At 46.1% G+C, this 19961-nt stretch overlaps 1 protein-coding gene and 1 long non-coding RNA gene across 20 annotated transcripts in view; one reads left to right on the forward strand and one right to left on the reverse strand.

The window, feature by feature from the left end:
• Positions 1-2215: 2215 nt before the first annotated feature.
• Positions 2216-11680, reverse strand: LOC141733552 (uncharacterized). 4 transcript variants are annotated; one of them, XR_012584336.1, is made up of 6 exons: positions 11056-11680; positions 10492-10624; positions 6315-6432; positions 5190-5792; positions 4090-4241; positions 2216-3601 (listed from the first exon to the last, which is right to left on the reverse strand). It is a non-coding gene; the product is annotated as an uncharacterized LOC141733552 (long non-coding RNA). The 4 variants fall into 4 exon arrangements; XR_012584337.1 differs by lacking the exon at positions 10492-10624; XR_012584335.1 differs by having other exon boundaries at positions 10492-11680.
• A 1193-nt stretch (positions 11681-12873) lies between these two features.
• The window catches only part of KLF12 (KLF transcription factor 12), a 246985-nt gene continuing 239897 nt past the window's right edge, over positions 12874-19961 (forward strand). For 3 of the 16 annotated variants that reach the window (XM_074564086.1, XM_074564095.1, XM_074564141.1), the window contains exon 1: positions 12881-13104. The gene's annotated coding sequence lies outside the window, so the exon portion shown is untranslated. Of the gene's footprint in view, positions 13284-14296; positions 14570-19961 lie in introns of those variants that run through there. The other 13 variants (XM_074564184.1, XM_074564218.1, XM_074564229.1 and 10 more) reach the window with 11 other exon arrangements.

Consider the following 19961-nt stretch of genomic DNA (forward strand, 5'->3'; position numbering starts at 1 on the left):
ACTCGAGGTGAGGCCTCACCAGTGCCGAGTACAGAGGCACGATCACTTCCCTGCTCCTGCTGGCCACACTATTCCTGATACAAGCCAGAATGCTGTTGGCCTTCTTGGCCACCTGGGCACACTGCTGGCTCATGTTAAGCTGGCCGTCCACCAGCACGCCCAGGTCCTTTTCTGCTGGGCAGCTTTTCAGCCACTCTTCCCCAAGCCTGTAGCGTTGCTTGGGGTTGTTGTGACTGAAATGCAGGACCCGGCCCTTGGCACTTGGTCACCACTGGTGACCGACTGTCAAGAGGATTTCACCCCATTAATCACAAGTCTCTGGGCATGGCCACCCAGCCAGTTTTTAACCAGAGAAGAGTACACTTGTCTATGCCATGATTCGCCAGCTTCTCCAGGAGAATGCTGCGGGGGACGGTGTCAAAGGCCTTACCAAAGTCCAGATAGACAACGTCCACAGCCTTCCCCACATCCAGAAGGTGGGTCACACGGTCATAGAAAGATATCGGGTTGGTTAAGCAGGACCTCCCTTTCCTAAACCCATGCTGGCTGGCCCTGATCCCTTGGCTGCCCTGCACTTGCCGTGAGAGCTCACTCAAGATGATCCTCTCCATGATCTTTCCTGGTACCGAGGTCAGGCTGACAGGCTTGTAGTTCCCCAGATCCTCCTTCCGACCCTTCTTGTAGATGGACGTCACATTAGCCACTCTCCAGTCATCTGGTACCTCCCCTGTTGACCAAGATTGTTGATAAATGATGGAGAGAGGCTAGTTCCATCCCCGCCACCTCCCACTAGACCAGGCTGCTCAAAGCCCCATCCAGCCTGGCCTTGAACACTTCCAGGGATGGGGCATCCACAACTTCCCCGGGCAACCTGTTCCAGCGCCTCACCACCCTTACAGTAAAGAACTTCTTCCTGATATCCAATCTAAATCTACCCTCTTTCAGTTTGAGGCCATTACCCCATGTCCTATCATTACACTCCCTGATAAACTTTCTTGGGAGAAAGACACATTTTGGGGTTAGAATAGCTCCAGCCTCTAAGAAGCCTCTAAGAAAACACATCTTCTAACTCATATTTAAAAAGCCATTCTCAACATTGTTATGCATTTCTGGGCTATTGAGATTCAGGCTCAGGCAGAAGTCTATTTGCAGTAAATGCTGATGCTAAAAACTCTCATTAGAAACACTGTGGTGTAACCCATCGTGTTTTCTGTGTCTTGCTAGTGGAAGTGTGTGCTGTTATTGCTGGGAGAAGTAGGGTCTTTGAATTAACCTGGACTGTGTCCTTTAAAGCTCTTGTAGAAAAGTCTCAGAATCCGGAGATGGATATGGAGCCAATACACAGTTCTGGGTGTCCAGAGTCAGAGATGAATCCAGCAAGGCTCGAAGATTGCCTTCTTCCTAGATCACCTGGGGACAGTTTGTAATGGTCCCTCAGAGTGTTTCTTCTTAAACAGAAAAATAATCACCTTTGCCCCTCCCTACTAACATTAAATGTCCTGCTCTTCCTCCAGCACATGGGCTCGCCAGGTGAGCACCTTCCTTCCGTTCAACAATGTGGACAGAGCTGGGGACATGTACTATTTTATGCCATTCTAATGTGATGTTTTTATTAACACTTCCCAGCAGTTATTCAAATAGAAAGATAACTGGGGATTACTTTTTTTGTTCCACTGTAGAGGATGCACCCGAGTGTAGCATTACAGCGCCTACCATGCAATTGTGATGGCAATGTTTCCAAATAGTCTATCCCACAACAAACGGTCAGCAAGTAACCACTCAGACAGACACAATGACAGACTTCCTTTCTACCTGACATGCAATCTTCCCAGAAAATGAAGGCAGAAATTACCGAGTACATTTGTAAAACATAGAATGAGAGGTGTGTGTACAAAACCAATTAAGGAAAGAATTGCTTTTTGCTGCTTTTTTCCTGGTGCACTCTTTTGGAAATTTACTTTCATATACTAATTAACCTCTGGGTGACTTTATGTAAATTAGATGGCATTCTTTGCAGTATTGCTGTGGTAGTGTAAGTGATTTAAAGTGATATAAAGTGCTTTAAAGGTAGCCAACAAAGTTTCTTTTTAATATATTGCATTATAAAGATATTGGAATGATCAGGCTCTCTTGGAATGAGAGACAGATGAGGAGAAGGAGGAGAAAAGGTGAAAAGTGATGTGAAAGATACCAGCAAGATACAGAGTTCACAGGCCACATCCCCAGCTTGATAAACACACCCAGGACCGCTAACTCAATGTAGATGTTCAAATTGACATAATCTCAGGACCTGGTCTCCTACATTGAAAATACATATTAAAGATGTTAAGTGGAGTCCTAGAGCCCTTGGGGATCTTGGAGAGGTAATTTCAGTAGATCAGTATCACTTAGGAAGCCAGGTGATTGGCTTCCCTTATGATGGCTTGCTGTGCAATTAGTTTTCCTGTGTGTCTGAGGCATCAGGGACAAATAGCCTTGTGACGAAATTTAACTAAGAAAACAGTGGCCAGATTTATAAAGATCTGTTGTTATGCCTAAAAGATTTCACAGCAGAATTAGTCGAGGTGACCTGGTGTTACCCACTAACATTTAAAGCGCTTGGCACAGCAAAGACATGAGGAGCAACCAAATCAGTGTCAAAAGAGCTGGAGTCCGTGCTGAAGCCAAGTGTGCTCATGATGCCCACTGAAGCGTATAGCACAACAAAAGATGTCTGGCAATGCCCATAAAATTTAGAAACCGATTTTAGGATGAGATAAGTCAGACCCTAAAGGTGAGTATCTTTCTCCATTAGAGAGGGTGCAAAGGTGGTTGATCCTGATGTAAATGCCTAAAGTCCACATTTAGTCAGAAATATCCCAGTCCCTCAGGCAAGCACAGCTAATATAAGCAGTGGTGCTGGGAGATGAGAGAGGTAGGAGACACATCACCTAGGTGCCTGCTGTGTATTATTATTATTATTATTCATAACATATATATTAAAGCATTATACATTTAAATGTACTTGTTACATATTGTTTTCCACGGCATATACCTATTATTGTCAAGGTACTGATGCATTGTTCGAAAAAAAAAAGTAAGCTGATCCAGCCCCTGGAAAAGATGGTGCTCAGCTTGAGCAGAGAATACCAGGCTGTGACTCCCAACACCATAAAGCTACCTTTATGGTGCAGCCCACACTTAGGCTTCTTAGGTGCTGAGAGGGGGGAAATTCTACTACATAACTGGTTTCAGTTGTTCTTCTTGGTTAGTTTAAGAGGGTCCCGGCTCAGTACTCTGGCTGTGGTGAATCCGAGGCACCTGATTCTCCCCATGACATATACAGAATGGGCATTGCACACTTCACGGTATGAATTTGGTACTGGGAGACTACAAGGGATGTGCAGCGAAATTCAGTACTGTCCTGTTGTCTGTGGATGTAAAGCCAGGTGTCTAGAAGTTAAGCACGGCAGCAGCTAGCCTGTAGGCTTGCAAATTTTGCCAGATTTAGCCTGTCATCTGTGAAATGCTCAAACACTTGGAACACCGCCAGACAGCTACCTGGTTCACTGTCTGCATCAAACAGTGGATAGTCAGGCTGAGAGATTTACTTCCAGGCAGTCTGGGGAAGGAAAAAAAAAAAAGGAAAATTTCAGAGAAATATTAAGGGAAAATTGTACCATCAATTATATCATAATGGCATTAGGCAACTTTGCATGCTGCTATTAGATGGGGGAGTAAGTTTTCAGTATGACGGAGAGGCAGGTGCGATAATAGCCATGATGATGAGGGATTTCCTCCTTGGGGCATCCCGACCATCAGACTCTCCCTAGTTACTCTACTGGGAGAGCAACCTACTTAACACCCTCCACCCACCCTTTTCCCAATAAACCTGTTCCTGGGCGAAGTGGGGGTACGTAAAATTCTGAAAGACGTCGAGGAAATTTCTAAGATGCTGTTTCCCTTTGCTATCTCCTTTTTGCTGAAAAGAGACGTTGAGTCTGCAGCACCTTTGGCACAGCAGCACTGAGGCTGCTGGCAGGGCACTCTCTGCAAGAGCCCCTCACTCCCCACACTTTGAAAGCAATGTGCTTTCAAACCTTCACCCACCGTAGCCGGCATCTATTTGTGTCTCGGTTGCAGAGGCAGGTTCCCCTCCTGGCTCCAGCGTGTAAAATTGAGTAAAAAAGTGCCGGGGTCGTGAGATGGTGACGCCTTGCAATCACCCCCAGGTTTTCTAGTTTCAGCATAACTTTGCATTGCTGCAAGAGACATACCAAAGACATGGTGGCATAGGAGAGGCGTTCCTAAAAGTGCTTTAAAAATGAAAAAGAAAGCTTGTTCAGAGAAAAAACGCGGCAGACTGAGGAAAAAGACGGAGCTGCCTTTTCTCTCTACCCCACGACTGGCCTCATGCTCCCGTGTGTTTCCATGGAGGCTGTTGCTGTCACTGCATGGCTCACACTAGAGTGTCACATTGGATGGGAGCCAGCTCAACAAGAAAAATAAAGTGAGTTTTTAGGAGGTAATGTGGTAAATGTTCTTCTCAGTCTGGCTACCAATATGTGCTGTCTAGCCTGAGGCGTGCAGCACATATGGGTGAATCTACTGAAGTTTGGTACTTTTAACTTCTCGAGTCACTTTTTACAAAACGAGAGGAGACACATTAGACTAATTGAGAAGAAAAAGAAAAAAAAGATAGGTAAGGAAAGGCAAGGCCGAGCGATTTGATCTCAAGAGACTGCCACCACCGATTTCTTAATTCTTATTCTGAGGCTTACAGGCTTTTCCACATACCGGGGGATTTTCCCTGCTGCTTAGGCACCAGCAGAGCGGGCAGCTGTTCGCAGCAGCAGACGGCTGGGGTAGCAAAGTGCCCCGGCCATGCTGATGGTGCCCAGGCAGGTGACAGTGTCCAGGGCAGTGGCAGATGCTGGCATTTGTGCCACCTGCTTGGGGCAGCTGTAATGGTAGCCCTGCCCTCCCGCTCTCCCAGCAGCTGCTGGAGTAGGAAGCCTGGCTCCAGCTCCTCCTTCCTTTGTGGAAATTCAATTTTACCTCCACTGCTGAGGCTCGAACGAGCTCTGGTGCTAGCTGTTCCGCAAGGAATTTGGTCAGCCCATTTGTGGGGGCTGTGCTAGAAAGGGCAACTTTTAAAGCAAAATGTAGGTGGTGTCTGCTCTTTGGAAATCAGCTCCTCTCTCACTTACGGTCTTTCAAGACACTTCAGCAGTCATTTTGCGGTGTGCCCCTGGGCTTCTGGGAGAGCATCACCACCTCCTCCTCTTTTCCCCATCTGTCAGCTCAGCAGCGACAATAGGGCAGACTGGAGTTTCTTTCAGCTCATTCGATTTCTATGGTTAGCATTTGCCAAGTGCTCAACCATTTGTAAAAATCATGTCATCAGTTGTCATTAGAAAGAGAATTGATAACTGGTATTTTCTGAGCTTTGCAGTCACTCAAATGAATTCGTTCTCTTAGACTAGAAAACAAAAACCACACAAGGAAGCCCAGACATTAAGTAAGCAATTGCTACAATACGATGCTTAGGTTTTTCAGCTGTTAGATTGATACCCAGTGGCACAACTATGTTTAATAACCTGTGAAATTCCCCATTTAAAAAAAATATAACTAATTAAAGAAAAAAATAGTTTACTTATCTGAAATGTGATATGTACAACTGAGTCCAGATGAAGCCTCTTAATGCATGTGAGACATTAACTTTTGATCCAGAAAGCATACGATCCAGAAATCACCACGACCATGGATATGGCCATGATGCCCAGATGCAAACCCAGGCATTTCAAGCCAACCTAAGGAAAATAACAGAAGTGTTGAAAAGAACCATTTTCAATGTGTCCCATTTTCCAATCTGATTCTGAATCTTTTCAATTGTCGAGGCTGGCTAAATATCTCCCAAATCCAAGAGATTCTGGTACTGGAAAAGACAAGTTGTGTGGCCTTGAAATCAAAACAAAAGTTATCAACATGAATGCCTTAGTAACACAGGAAAGCCTCTGTAAGGCAGGTTGGAAGACGGGAAAAGAGGAATGCTGTCTGAGTAAAGAAAAAGCATCTAAGTGCTTATTTGTTTGGAGATTTATTCTGTTGTAATTTATTTAACACCTCCATGGAGAACAAAGAACTTTGCTGAATTAAAAACAACTGGGAAAAATCAGAATTTCTTAAAAATATTTGTTATACCTAAAAACTGTCAAGAAAAGCATGAAAGATTGCTGTGATAGTATCTGTGAAGAAGACAGCCCAGATGTTTTCGGCTGCCGACTAGGTAGGAAATCAGATCCATGCCCTGCTGAACATGTTCCTTTGCTAACCTGACTGCAGAATGCTTCTCAGTCCCGGGTACAAAACCCAGCCGTTTCTGAAACATTTCTTCTGCCTTTGAAACTGCTCCTGCTCCTCCAGGTCTTTCATGTGCAGAACTTCTGTAGCCTATGAAACCCAAGCACAGGGAACAAATTAGATATCACTCATTTTACAGAGACACAGTGGAGAGCAAAATAACCAGGAGCCACAGAGAACACAACACAGCGGGAGTCACAGGGAAAATTTGGAAAGGCTGTCCCATACCGTATCTCTATCTTACCAAAAGAGATGTAGTAGCTTTAATGTTCATAAGAGAATACAGTACGCTTCTCTTTACAAAGCACTGTTTAAGAGATCCCCTTTTTTTGTCTCCTAAACAACATAGTATTCAATATGAGGAGCTAAGATAATGGAATTGAACATGGAGCTTAAAATGGTGTAAGAAATTTTCTCAGGGTGATGTTTAGGTCCATAAATTCAGCTACAGAGTTTTGAAATGAAAATCCACAGCAACCCGTTCTGTTCCTGGGCGTCAAACTGACACAGTGTTCAGAGCCAGGAAGTGCTTGTCTCCATATTTTTTTCTTACAAAAACATTAGCCAAACATTGGAGATACGCAAAACCCAAAACTTCCTTCTTTCCCAGAACATGTTCCTTGGTGATTTCCTACTCCCTATTAACTTTTGCCAGTGCCAAATTATACTAACTAAGGAACTGTCCCTCCTGTTCTTCTGCCTCTTAAGTAAGGTTATAACCCTTCAAGGGCTCTTGCTGAAAGAAGACAAGTTTAAAATTTAAAAAAAAAAAATAGTGCATGATCTCAATCCAAGGTTACAGAAAGGGCACAGAGCTTTCAGGTCAAGGGAGTGAAGCATTAATACAGTGTGGCCCTGCTTTCCTAGAATATGTGTCTTGGCACCATTGCTAGTCTAAATCTGGCAAATTGAATGTTTCGATCTTTGTCCCTGGAAAAAAAAAACATGTACCTTTAATATCAGATTATAACTTTTCCTCTTTTGTATAGTTTAACTGAACTATTCTCCACTATATACTTTATTGTATCAGAAGTTGCATTGCATACACTAATGCTGCCATTTATGCACTGAGCTAGGTTGGTTTTGTTGGTTTTTTTTAAGGAGAGTGGGCTGAAGGGAAGAAGAGTTCCTGATAGTCTGTCTAAGAAAGAGAAATTGGTTTATACAAAGTACAGAAAAAAAACCACAAATGTGATGTACAAAATCTCTGATGTTCACACACAAGGAATATTACTGCTGATGTTTGAGTGGGTCACACGCAATACGATAGTGCTACTCATCCGTTGTACTTCCACGTTTTAGATTGACCGTTTTGGTTAATGGCCACCTAGAAGTGGTGGCCTAGCATTTGATGGCAGAGTGCTGTGGACGTTGAAACAATTCAGAAGTAGATTCAAAGAAACAGAAGCTGATGCCCTTTCCCAAAAAGGTCCGCAACCTCATGCTTGATGGCAGCTGTCAGATAAAGGGACAAGACCCACATATTCATGTTGAGCGTAACACCAGTTTGAGTAGAGAAGGCGTGGAGGAAGCACTTGGCAGATGATCACAGGCTGGATTGCAAGACAGCAACCATACCTGAAAGGCTGTATCTGCTGATGTCGTCCATTCCTTGTCAAAGAAAACCCGTTTATTTGCCTGTATCCAAAAGGGAAGGCTTGCGAAAGGAATTAGTAACACAGTCCCTCAACTGCAGGTATTTGAATTGATTATCTGTCAACCCAAAGGTTTCCCTAAGTTCAGCAAATGAACACAATCTGTCTTCTAAAATATATCACGTAATTTGTTAAAGCTTTTGTCTAACCATGCATCCCAAACAAGAATGCATTTAGGTTTTGGTTTGGGTAGTAAGTTTGAGTTTTATTTTTTTTTTTCAGTGCGAGTTAGAAAACTGAATACAAGCTGAAATGGAATAAACGATAGATAATTTAAGAGTGATTTTTTTATAACTGGTGTTAATTTAAATGACAAAATCCCTGAATATTCAGCACATTACTGATTTATTTCAGATGTATCTTTATGTGTTTCAGGCTTGCATTGTTAAAATATGCTATTGATTTTCTGTTTTCTTTTGTTCTGAGGTTCCAGTGTGCTCTCTGCTGGTGATGCCATTCCCCATTTTGAAAAATGATTGATTCATTATGATTAAACTAAAAAAAAAACACAACACAACAAAAAACCCCAAGACTTAAAACGTGTTTAAGTTAAAGGTAGAAGTTGCTAAATTGCTTTCAAGAGTACTAGTTATTTGCACATTTGCTGGATTAGGATCTAAGACGAAATGCAAATAGGACAATAGATATTGGGGAACAATGGTGAAGAAAATTCTGTATCAGTGGAGAACAAATACAAAAATGACAGGCTGAGGAACATTATGGGGAGATTTTATAGGACCTTCTTTTTTGTAAGCTTTAGGAAACTCCATTAGGTGAAGAACAGCTACAAGAAGACTGGAAAGAGCCATCTGGGATTGCGAGTCATGGGACTCAATAAAAGTGAATTGGTAGTACTGGTTTGTAGGCAATATGGCAGAAGTGGAGAAGGATTACGGAAAAAGTCTAAAATACACATGTAAACACGCTTGTCGGGCTTATGAACAAGTAACCAAAAAATGTTCCGTGGGCCCATTTGTTCCTCTGGCTTCCAAAAGTATGTTTTTCTATTTTTAGAATTGTATATGGAAATGCACTGTTAAGGTTCCTGTTTCAAAATTTAAGAGTCTTGTTTCTGAAAAAATGCCATGCTGAAAAGTCCCCCTGATTAATATAATTAAAGTTCCCTCTTTCAAGAAAAAAAAATGAAGGGAAAAAAAAAAAGAGAACTTCCTAAATCTTTAGAAATACTAAATGTCTTCAAAGTATTTCTGTGTTAAAATATAAGCCAGAACATTTTCAAATAGACGATGTATGCCCAGCTTTGTTAAGCTAGATGAGAATGGAAACAGAAGGGTCAGGTATATGGAGTGAGCCAAGACGGTGATTTAATAGGACAGGTTTTCCATAAAAGCGTGTGATTGAGAACTACATTTCTCTATAAATCTGTGATATATATCAAATACTAATGTGTAATATCCCTACTTCTGTATCAATCTATTGATATACAATCATGTAATACATTCCTCTTGCGAATGTAGCTACATATTTTTCGCTTTAGATACTGCCCTGCAAATTCATGCATATGGGTAATAGTTCTTAGTAGCAGGCAATAGACCATGTAAACAGCCAACATAGCACATAATGAAGCTCACGGAGAACAAATTTTATCACCAAGTGTCAGTCAGCCAGCCCCTCTTCTAGATGATTTCCTGAGATATACTGGATAAATGAGTAAAAAAAAAATTCTAAGTATGACAAAATAAATATTGATGTTTTAAAATATTTTATCTGAAATTCAATGGAAACGAGCTTCACCTGCTTCTCAGGGCACAGCAACGTGTGTAACATGATGTTTCTCTGTTACGCACCTTATCACACTGTCTACATGCAATCTTCTTCCCGCTATCACTATTCATTTTTCATGTGCCAAGTATTCATTAATCCTTTCACCTCAGGAGGTGGAAACCAGTTTTTCTCTGCAGCCCTCTCAGGGCTGGGAAATCGTTGCTCCCCGTTCCAAGTGGTTAAGAAGGATGAATGTTAATACTCATGTTTTTTATTGATAAAACTGAATATAAGCTATGCATCTATCCAAGGAATGTTTCCAGCGGTGTTCTATAGTAGCCTGCTTCCTATGGGATTGCATATTTTATCTTTTAAAACATTGTGTTACAACGTTAACTTTTGACTTGGGTAAAATCTTCTGAAATCTAATGAATCACATATGTAACTTCTGGTGAATTGTTGGAACTGATTCTGTATCTGAAGTAATAATATAAGCAAATACCTTGCTCAGGTCATTAGACTGTATTTTAACTCTATGCTCACTTTTCTCCAAAGGAAACGATTACACTAGAGGCAAAACTACAACAGCAAATCACACCTAATCCCCTTTATATGTTGCAGAGACATATATATAGGCTGCAAGGTAGACTTCTGTTTATATCCATTTTAACATTTCCAATTTACTATTTTTTTCTTTTTTTTTTTTTTTTTTAACCTTGTGGAAATAGAGGTAAGATGCAGGGACAAATAGTGAGGGGGGTTACATTACCTAGACCATTTATGCCAAAAAGGCAGCAGAGGACCAGTTACAGGGACAACACACGAAGTGATGCAGATGTATTTCACGCAGTTGGCATGAAATCTCTAAGGGAACAAACACTGGTTCTGGTTCTTCTGGCTTCCTTGGTAAATATTGTGTAGAGAAGCAAACATTAGTTTGTATTTACTGAAAGTAATAGCGTTTTAGCAGTAATTATTTACCTGAGCTCAGCCTGGCTTTCTGTGTAAACAGACACACTATAGAGGCTTTTACAACACACTCACATGATGGGCCAACCTACTAGGCAAGGGATCATCTTTTTGCATTTTATTTACCAAATTATTGCTACTAGTGGGATCCTCTGGAGCTGCTGAGCTGAGGTTGAATTTGAGGCAGATGAGGGGTGGAGACTCATAAAGTGCTTGCCATTTTCTACCTGGCCTGACCATGGCTTTTGCCAGTGTCCAGCACGGCCCCCTGATTATTCACAAGGCTATTAAGTTTAATTATAATAAATCCCCTCCAAACATTGCCCAGAAACCATCTTAGCAACCAGGGCTGGTCAAAGCTCACCTGCATTCTGGCCACGCCACGTTTACTTCATGCAACAGGAACCATAGGGGAGGAGGCAGAAAACAGCCACATCAGCTTTACATTAACAAAAGGCTCTCCAAGGCAAGGGAATCCCTAGGTAACCTGTCAGGCCAGCTTAATAGCTTTGACACTCCTCAGACATGAGCCAGGATCTCTCCACCAAAATATTTCACTGAAATAGAGATTTGCTTCTTAAAGTTTAACACTGACTCTCAGGATTTATATCTCTGTTTCCTAAGGTTTTCAAAGCACTCCTTTTAAAAGAGACACGTAACAAAAAGTTTATGTTTTAAACAAACGTTAAGATTTCGGAATCTGTTTCTTACGTGTGAAAAACCTTCCCATAAAGGAAGTTCTCAGTTGGCAGAGGCACGACTCGCCCACCTCCACGCAAAAAAACCCGCCACCTCACATACTTCTGACAAGCTGCAGTGTGTCTATGTTTAAAAAAATAATAATAAAATAATAGTACGGGCTTGCAGCGCTCAGCCCCTGCCAGCCCGCCAGGTAACTGCGGGGCCCCGCGGTGCCCGGCACGGCCAGCGGGGACGAAGGGAGGCGGCGAAGGCCGCCCGCGCTGCCCGGCCTCCCGCCGGCAGCTCGGCCCGGCGACGGCACCGCCCGCTCCCCGCCTCAACCCCCCGCCCGGGCCCGGGCCCCGCCCGCCGCCCCCGCCCCGAGGCTCCCCGCAGCGCCCCGTTCCCTGCTCCCGGGGCTCCCTTCAGTGAAGCGACCGCCATGTCCCCCCTCCGGGCCCGCCTCAGCGCCGCCACCGCTCTGTGTCGTATCTCGTTCCCCCCCGGGGATCCCCTCAGCGCTCCCGTTCCTTGCTCCGAGAACCTCCCCGCCCCGGGGCTCCCCTCAGCGTCCCCATCGCCCTGGGCGTCGTCCCCCCTCCCCGGGACGCCCCCTCAGTGAAGCTACCACCATGTCCCCCCACGCCGGGCTCCCCTCAGCGCCCCCATCGCCTTGTCCCCTCAGCACACCCATCACCTTGTCCCCCCGGGGCTCTCCTCAGCGCCCCCATCGCCTCGTTTCCCCTGGAGCTCCTCCCAGCGCCCCCTTCGCCTTGTCGCCCCCGGGGCGCCCCTCAGCGCCTCGCCCCCCCGGGGCTCCCCTCAGCGCCCCCATCACCGTGTCCCCCCGGGGCTCCCCTCAGCGCCCCCATCGCCTCGTCTCCCCTGGAGCTCCTCCCAGCGTCCCCCTCGCCTTGTCGCCCCCAGGGCGCCCCTCAGCGCCTCGTCCACCCGGGGCTCCCCTCAGCGACCCCTCTCGCCTTGTTCCCCCGGGGCTCCCCTCAGCGCCGCCATCGTCTTGCTCGCCAGGGCTCTCCTCAGCGCCCCCAAAAGCCTGACCCCTCTGGGGCTCCTCTCAGCACCTCCATCGCCTTGTCCCCCCCGGGGCTCCCCTCAGCGCCTCCATTGCCCCGTACCCCTCCCCCCGCCGCCCCGCACCCCGCCGAGCCTCCCCCGTTGCCCCGTTAACCTGTCCCCGCCCCGCCTGCCCTCAGCGCTCCCCCGCCCCGGGCCTCCCCTCGGCGCCACCGCGCCCCCGCTGCCGGCCCCGCCCTGCCCCTCCCCGCGGCGCCCCCGGAGGCCCCGCCGCCCTGCAACCCCGCGGCCGGGCGGGCCGGGGCTGAGGCCGAGGCCGGGGCCGGTCGCGGGGGAAGCGCCGGGGGGGGGGGGGGGCGCGGCCGGGCGTTCCCGTCCCCACCCCTCCGGGGCGGGCGTCGCACCGGGGCGGCCGAGGGGCGGGGGCGCGGCCCCTCCTTCCCTCCCTCCCTCCCTCCCTCCGCCCGGCTGCCGGTGGGGGCGGGGACGCTCCGCATGCCAGCGACGCCACCGGCGCCCGCCGCGGCCGGAGCAAGGGAGGGGGGACACCGGGTCCGGACCGGGCCCTTTGTCTGAGCGGCCGGTGGGGTGTCCGTGAGGAGAGGGAGGGCGAGGCGGCGCCGGGGAGCCTCCACACACACACCCCCCACCCACCGACCCCCCCTGCCGCCGGTCCCCGGTTCATCATGTGACGCGGGTAAGTCGGCGGCGAGCGGCGCCGTTCCCCGGGTTGCCCCCATTCATTCCCCGGGGGTGGGCGGCCGGCCCGGTCGCCGGGGCCGTGTGGTAGCCGGTGACACGGCCCAGGGGTAGCGGGCGGAGGGAGAGAGCGGGGACCCTGTGTCAGGGGGAGGAAACAGTTTCTCTTCTGCTCAGGTCTGTGCCCATTCCCTTTCTTGTACGCGGATAACATAGGTATTTTTTTTTTTTTTTTTGCTGCTGTCCCAGTCAGCTTGTTTTTTGTTTTTTTTTTTCTTTTTTTTTTTCAAGAAAAAAAAAAATCATCCGTCCGATACAAGTTACAGAATTTTAAAGAAAAGCGAGGGCACGGTGCACCCCCCCCTCCTTCTCCTTCCCCCCAGCGCCGCCGGGGCGAGCCGGGGGTTAACGGCGGTGCCCTCCCCTCCTTCCATCCCTCCCCTCCTTCCATCCCTCCCTCCATCACCTCCATCCCTCCCTCTTTCCTTCCATCCCTCCCTCCATCGCTCCCGGTGTGTGTGTGCCCGGGGCCGCCCCCGCCGCCGGCCCGAACTTTTTCCTCAACTTTCCCGCTGAGGCTTTAAGGAAGACGGGAGGGGGGGGGGGGGCGGGGAGGGATGGGACACGGTGAAAAAAAACGGGGGGGGGAATAATTAAAAAGGCGATTATCGACGAGGAGTGATGAGGAGCGAGCTGGGAGCGCCCCAGCCCTTTGTGCAGCCGGTCCCCTGGTTTCGGGGCGGGGGGGGGGGGCGGCCGCGGTGCCCCTGCGCCTTTGGGGGGGGGGGCGGGTGGGGAAAAAAATTAATACACAAAAAACAAATAGAAAGAAAAAAATAAAATCGGAGTGTAATGCTGTATGGGGGGAAAATAAAAAGCAGGGTATAACGCTACATGGGGAGGGGAAATAAAAATCAGAGCGTAACGCTATATTACCTTCTACAAAAAGAATTATCCTCTATAAAATAAATACTTGCTTCTCCAGAAGTCTGCTTGGGGAGCAAACCGCTGGTATTTACATTAAAAGCGTGTGCCCAGAGGCATCGGCGTCACCCTGTGAAACCCACCGAAAGCTTTCGGGTAAATGAGCGCTGGGATGAAATTTGGGCTCCTGTCCGCCTCCCCCACCCCCCACCCCCCCCCCACCCCCCGAAATCCCGCACCACCCTGACGGGTGGTGCGGGATTTCGGGGGGGGGGGGGGGGAGGCGGACAGGAGCAGCTGGCTGGTTTATTTTATATTTCGCCCCCCCCCCCCCATGGGTCGCAGGGATGCGATGCTGCTCTCCAGACAGCGGGGTTTTTTGGATCTCGGCAGGGCTTGCGTGGAAAATAAGACGTTTTACGCGCTTAGGGAGCAGGTACGAGCAGTTTGGTAGGAGGCACCGAAGAGAAGTTGACTTGCATCGGGGTTTATGTCGAGCTTGTAAAATCCTGCTAGCTTTTGGCAGTCCCCCTGAATAAGTAAGTAAACCAATTTTTATTGTTATGTTTTTTAATTATCCATCATGAAATAAAAGGTATTTGTCTCCCCCCGTTTATTTTTTTTTTTTGGTTGCTTTTCCCTTTTTTCTGTCTCGCCACGGCAGGTAGATATTCGCGGCAACTTTGCGAGGCTGCTTTATATAGCGCTGGCGTATGGGCTCCATTTTCTGCTTTCTGGTTGGTCTCCAACTCCGAAATGTACAGGAACAGCAAAGTGGTCTTAGCGTGGGATTAGTAACTGTGCTGAATAGGTCACAGATGGGGCGATAGGAGCATTTTATTAATGACGTAAGGCTGCATAAACCGAGTCTGCTTTTTTTTTTTTTTTCAGTATGTTCTTCGTGCTGGGGGAGGGGGAATATCTTTCTAATGGGACGTAATCAACTTGAAACCGCTGTCTGCAAGCCGGCGTGTCACCTCATGTCACAAACCCACCACGCGTAGGGAGGAAACATTACATGCGGATTTTTTTAATGTGTTTTTTTTTATTATTATCATTATTTTTTTTTTCCCCTTTCCCGTGCTGCCGGAGGCTTTGGCAGCCGGTCGGAGCTGAGCTGCTGGCGGGTGCCCGGGCTGGAGCCTGGTAGGATGACATCACCCCCATCAGCAGCCGGGGAGCAGCACCCATCCGCACGCCTTCCCCAAGCCAGCACCCCCCCATTCCCGCCCCCCCCCGCATCCAGAACAACAGTGGTGGTATTTTCCTTTTTTTTTTTTTTCCCCTTTTATTATTTTTCTCCCCACCTTTTCTTTTCCTGCGTCTGGTACCTGGAACTGGGGGGGGACACCTTTCTTTATGCAAATCTTTCCATTAGGATACTGGCAGCTTTACAAGGTGGCTTGATCTTCCCCCCTCCATCCACCCCCCCCCCCTTTTTTTTCACCTTTTTTTTTTTTTTTTTTTTTACCCAGTTCATGGAGTAGTCAATAGCATTTGAAGAGGGCTGCAAAAATTCGTATTTTCCTCTTCTGTCCCCCAAAAAGGGTCTTTTTGAGGGGGAGGTATGCTGTGGGGCATTTGATGAGTGATTGCACGTGCTCTGGAGGGGGCTGGGAAGCAGTTCAGGATGTGGGAGATGCTCTTTGGTTTCTGCTTCTGATATTGAGGCAATATCAGATGTGTAAAGAAGTGGGGGGATGGGAAATGAGGTATTTTTAATTATTTTTTTTCCCCAGCAATACTTAGAGGTAATATTTCCAGGCTTTCCGGCGCTCTCTTGTAGAAAAAACCTTTTGCTGGAACAACCCCTGAGAGTCCAAAAAGACTGTGCGTAACAACTTTTAAAAATAAACTTTAAGATTCCAGGACAGGCTAATTGCGGAGCTCTCTGCCAGCTGTTTCTATCGGGATGAGCCAGACCTGAACGTGCTTGAGCAGAGTTTTACTTTGGAGGAGAGGAGGCTGAAACGTGGCGAGGGCTGGACCAGCCCTTCTTCCCCCAGGAGGTGGTGGAGTGGGGTCAGCTAAGGGCTTGGGCTGCAGAGCCCCGTGGTCGTGACCATCCTCCCCTTCACCCAGACCAAGGTGGTGCGTAACGGTATCCACCATAATATAAATAGAAATACAGACACTGTTCTTGAGGAAAGTGGGTGATGCCTCTCATGGGTGCTTGGGGAGCTCTGCCACACTGCAGGTTTGTAGAAGGTCTGCGTAATTCCATGCAGGTTTCAGCGCTAGAAGAGCGTCCTGTTGTTTAGGTTTTGGGTAGTTTATGAAATAAAAGGAAGGTGTGTGCCTTTTCTTATCACTGGGTGGATGATGCCCGCTTACGTTAGCCTTTCTAAAGTTGTCGGGCGGTAGCCTCCGTGCTTCAGGGTCACCTCTGCGAACTTTGCATGGCCACTGGTGACACTTTTCAGGATGGCCAGCCTCCTCACTGGTTCCTTCAGTGAGTGTCATTTGCATTGTGTAACAGGTTTTGTCAGCGCAAGGTTGGTTTTGACCCAGTCAACCAAGTCTTTGTTCGAATCAAGTGTGAATGAGGTGTTTGTATATTAATAAAGCTGGGGGAATACTTATTTTGACTGAAGTGTTTTGCTTGTGGTTTTTGAAGTATTGTATCTTGATTTGTTTTATTGGAGGATGGTTGGGGTTTACTTTTCCTTGATGCGACTACTGAATGAAACAAAAAAAAATGAATTTCTTGACATGGAAATTTCATATTTAGAAAAGCTGAAATGGATGCAGCACCCAGACTTTGACCTTCTCAGCTCCTGACTAGTGGTTGTTTACTACAGCTGCAGCTGTGCGCCTCTGAAAGAGGAGGAGCTGCAAACACAAGCATGCTCGCTTTCCCCAGCTAAGGGGAAAACATATAATGAACAGGCTGTTTCAAAGTGAGATGTAAAGAGAAGTATTGAGCAGTCAGGTTGTGGCTTTTCCTTTCCCTTTGTGCAAGGTGGGCTGTGCTGTATCTGCAAGACAAGCTTTGAGCCTCGGAAGTGCAACTGTGAAAGCAGGAGATGACTACGCTTCTTATGCAGTGAAAAAGAAATTAATTTTTGTTTTTTTTAATTAAATGCATGCTTACGCTTGAAAAGAGAAATGCTTTTTGCACTGTAGTACTAAGAACACTTTCAACATTGTTCGTCAGTGGAAAAAAGCTCCACGTAACCTTACCCTGTGTTCAACGACTGAACTTTAGACGGTCCTCTTGCTTCAACTGAATGATTATTTTTTTATTTTTTTTAAGTCAGTGCTAAATGCAAAACAAAAAGGCAACAAGAGTTATATTTGAGGATTCAGTGTCAAAATAATTGTTTTAGTTTATAGCTAGGCCTAGAGCTATGTTGACAAACTTGACTGGAGTGTTGACTAGACCTAATATGCGTATGTGGCACTGTTGCAAAAGTGGATAAAATTGGACCAACGTGAGGATAGTTGTGCAGTCTCTTCTAGTTTATATATATAAAAAACCCCCACAACTGTGCTAGTGGTGCTGTGTTTGTGTTTGGAGGCTCTTTTCTATGCAGAAGGTCTGCTTAGATGTTGTGCCCCAAAATCTGTGAACTTTCTCATACTTCTGCAAAGTTTGGTGTGACTTGTAGGTCTGGAGTTTTTTCAGAGTTTGTGCTCTTGTGTTTGCTCCCAAGCAATAACTATAATACAGAAATGGTAGAGTATTCTTTAATTAGTTTTATTTACCTTTTGGCAGCAGACAATTTTTAAAATAATACTGAGAGACAGAAGGAAGAGGAAAAATGAACGTGGCTTTGCCAAAAAGTCAGTATATCTACACTGGATGTAACAGTGAGCTTATGTCGACTTTCCTTTCTTGAGTTCAGTGTAAAATCTCGTGGTATTAATCAGAAAGCATGATCTAGACTTTGGTCTGAACCAAAATCAAATTATAATATACAAATATTTTTTTGCATTTCTGTCTACTGCAGAATGATGTGTTTTGATTTGAAGAGGACAACTTCAAATTATGGTGTGCCTTGGTCCTATAACTATTTCTGTCATTTCCTGCATTTTTGGGAAGGGATGGTGGCGTGAGCCATCCCAGTGTTCCTCAACTGAAATATATGGTAAAATTTGGGAGTGAATATGTGAAGTCACGTGAAATATATTGAGGGACAGTATGCTTCATACTGACTGTGTTTCTTCATGCACTCCACATCCGTGCACATCAGCTCTTGTGTCAGAGGAGCCCTTTCAGCTGCAGGTACAAGGGTAGGACTTGTCTAGGTGTTGGCTTGCTGATTATTCCTTGTAATTTTTTTTTAAAATTTTTTTAAAAGTTCAATAAAATCACAAGAACTGAAAAGCTAATGTATATGACAACTAAAATTGTATGTGTTAGGGTCAAGAGAGATCCCATGATTAAAGACTTTTAATAGTATGCTCAGCAATACTGAATAAAGTTTGCCAAGAGTGGTGCACACTGACATTTCCTACCCTCTGAATACAATCCTAACAGTGTCTGTGGTTTTTTTATAATCTCCTGGTTTGTTTATTTGTTCATAGGTTTTTTTTTTTTATTTTTTTTTTTATTTTTTTTTCTAAACAAATGCCCTCGTGCAATGGTGTGTTATCCTTTTGTGGGTCGCTGCTATTGCTGGCGTTGACAGGCTTTGGAGTGGCAGCTTGGACCAGCAGCACTTGAGTTAAGGAATGTCTGGTTAGCAGTAGCAAGCTTTTGTCCGCTCTGTGAACCAGCCTCCAGGAGGGGAATGAAGCATGCTCTTTGCTAATGGCTGGCACGGTATTTGCTACGTAGCAGAGTAATGATGGGACTCAAAAATCCTGAGCTTTGTTCCTGGCTGTGGGGCGACCGTGTTCTTGTCATTTAAACGTAGAACAATCAAATGCATGACCTTGGACATCGGTGCCACAAAGGGGATAATTAATCAGATGATGTATCGTGTCTGGAGGCCCGAGTTCTGGTCTTGGTTTTGTCAGATGTCACCTAGGACAACCACTTCGTTACCCTCTCTGTAGGGTGGGAAGCAGCGACCCTAATTCCTAATTAGTGTGGGGTGTCGTCCGGTGGTCAGAGCTGCGAAGAGCACAAGGTGGTGCATGCTAATGCTGATCCTCCTGCTGACTACCTAAATAGTTTCTTTTTCTCTGCCTGGGCCGAGAAGGGCTTTGCTGGTGGTGGTGTTGCATTTCTTTTCTGGAGCCCTGTGGAGCCCTGTAGGTCCTTGACAGCAATGAAAGCACAGTGATGCTGGCTGGCCTGGTCGGTGCAGGTGATGTGCAGAGATCTCAGGCCAGCTGGAAATAAGTTCAGGTCCATTAGTGGAGTTGGAGATGCTACCAGTGAGCTCTGGAAGCCTTCCTGAGCAAGGGCAAACTGCTATTCCTGGATATTTTGTTCAAGTCTCAACAGACTGGCATTGACGTGGGTAAAGGCAACTATCTGACCCCAGCAGTTTCTGACTTTTTCTGTGGATTCCCAAGGGAGAATCTTTCCAAACAAAATATTCTGAATTACTTTTCAGCTTTTTTTCCCACTACCAAAATTGTCAGAAGTGACTGAAATCTTTCAAAATCTTTCAAATCAAACTTTGCAGAAGCAGTCACTGAGAATTTCAGCTGAAATGACTAAAGTTCATTAAATGGAATAATGCAATATTAGAAATTTGTAACATGAATTTCAAAGAACAACTGTGTCTGTTGTCATTTACCATGGATGTTATTCCTTTTTTTCCATGGGACCAGTGTTTTCACGTGGCCTGCTAAAATTGAGGACACCTTTTGTAGCAGATGTGATAACATGTTGTCATCTAAGGTAGCCACTGAGATATTTAAGATTAATGGTATTGGTTGCCAGTTCTTCCTAGGAAAAAAAGAAAAATACCCTCTGTGAGTATCATGCAGTAACATCTGACATGAATCTGAGCAGGGGTTGGCTTAAAATCA

Source organism: Larus michahellis, chromosome 1 (genome assembly GCF_964199755.1).
Source record: "Larus michahellis chromosome 1, bLarMic1.1, whole genome shotgun sequence".
In the NCBI taxonomy this organism is placed as follows: Eukaryota; Metazoa; Chordata; class Aves; order Charadriiformes; family Laridae; genus Larus; species Larus michahellis.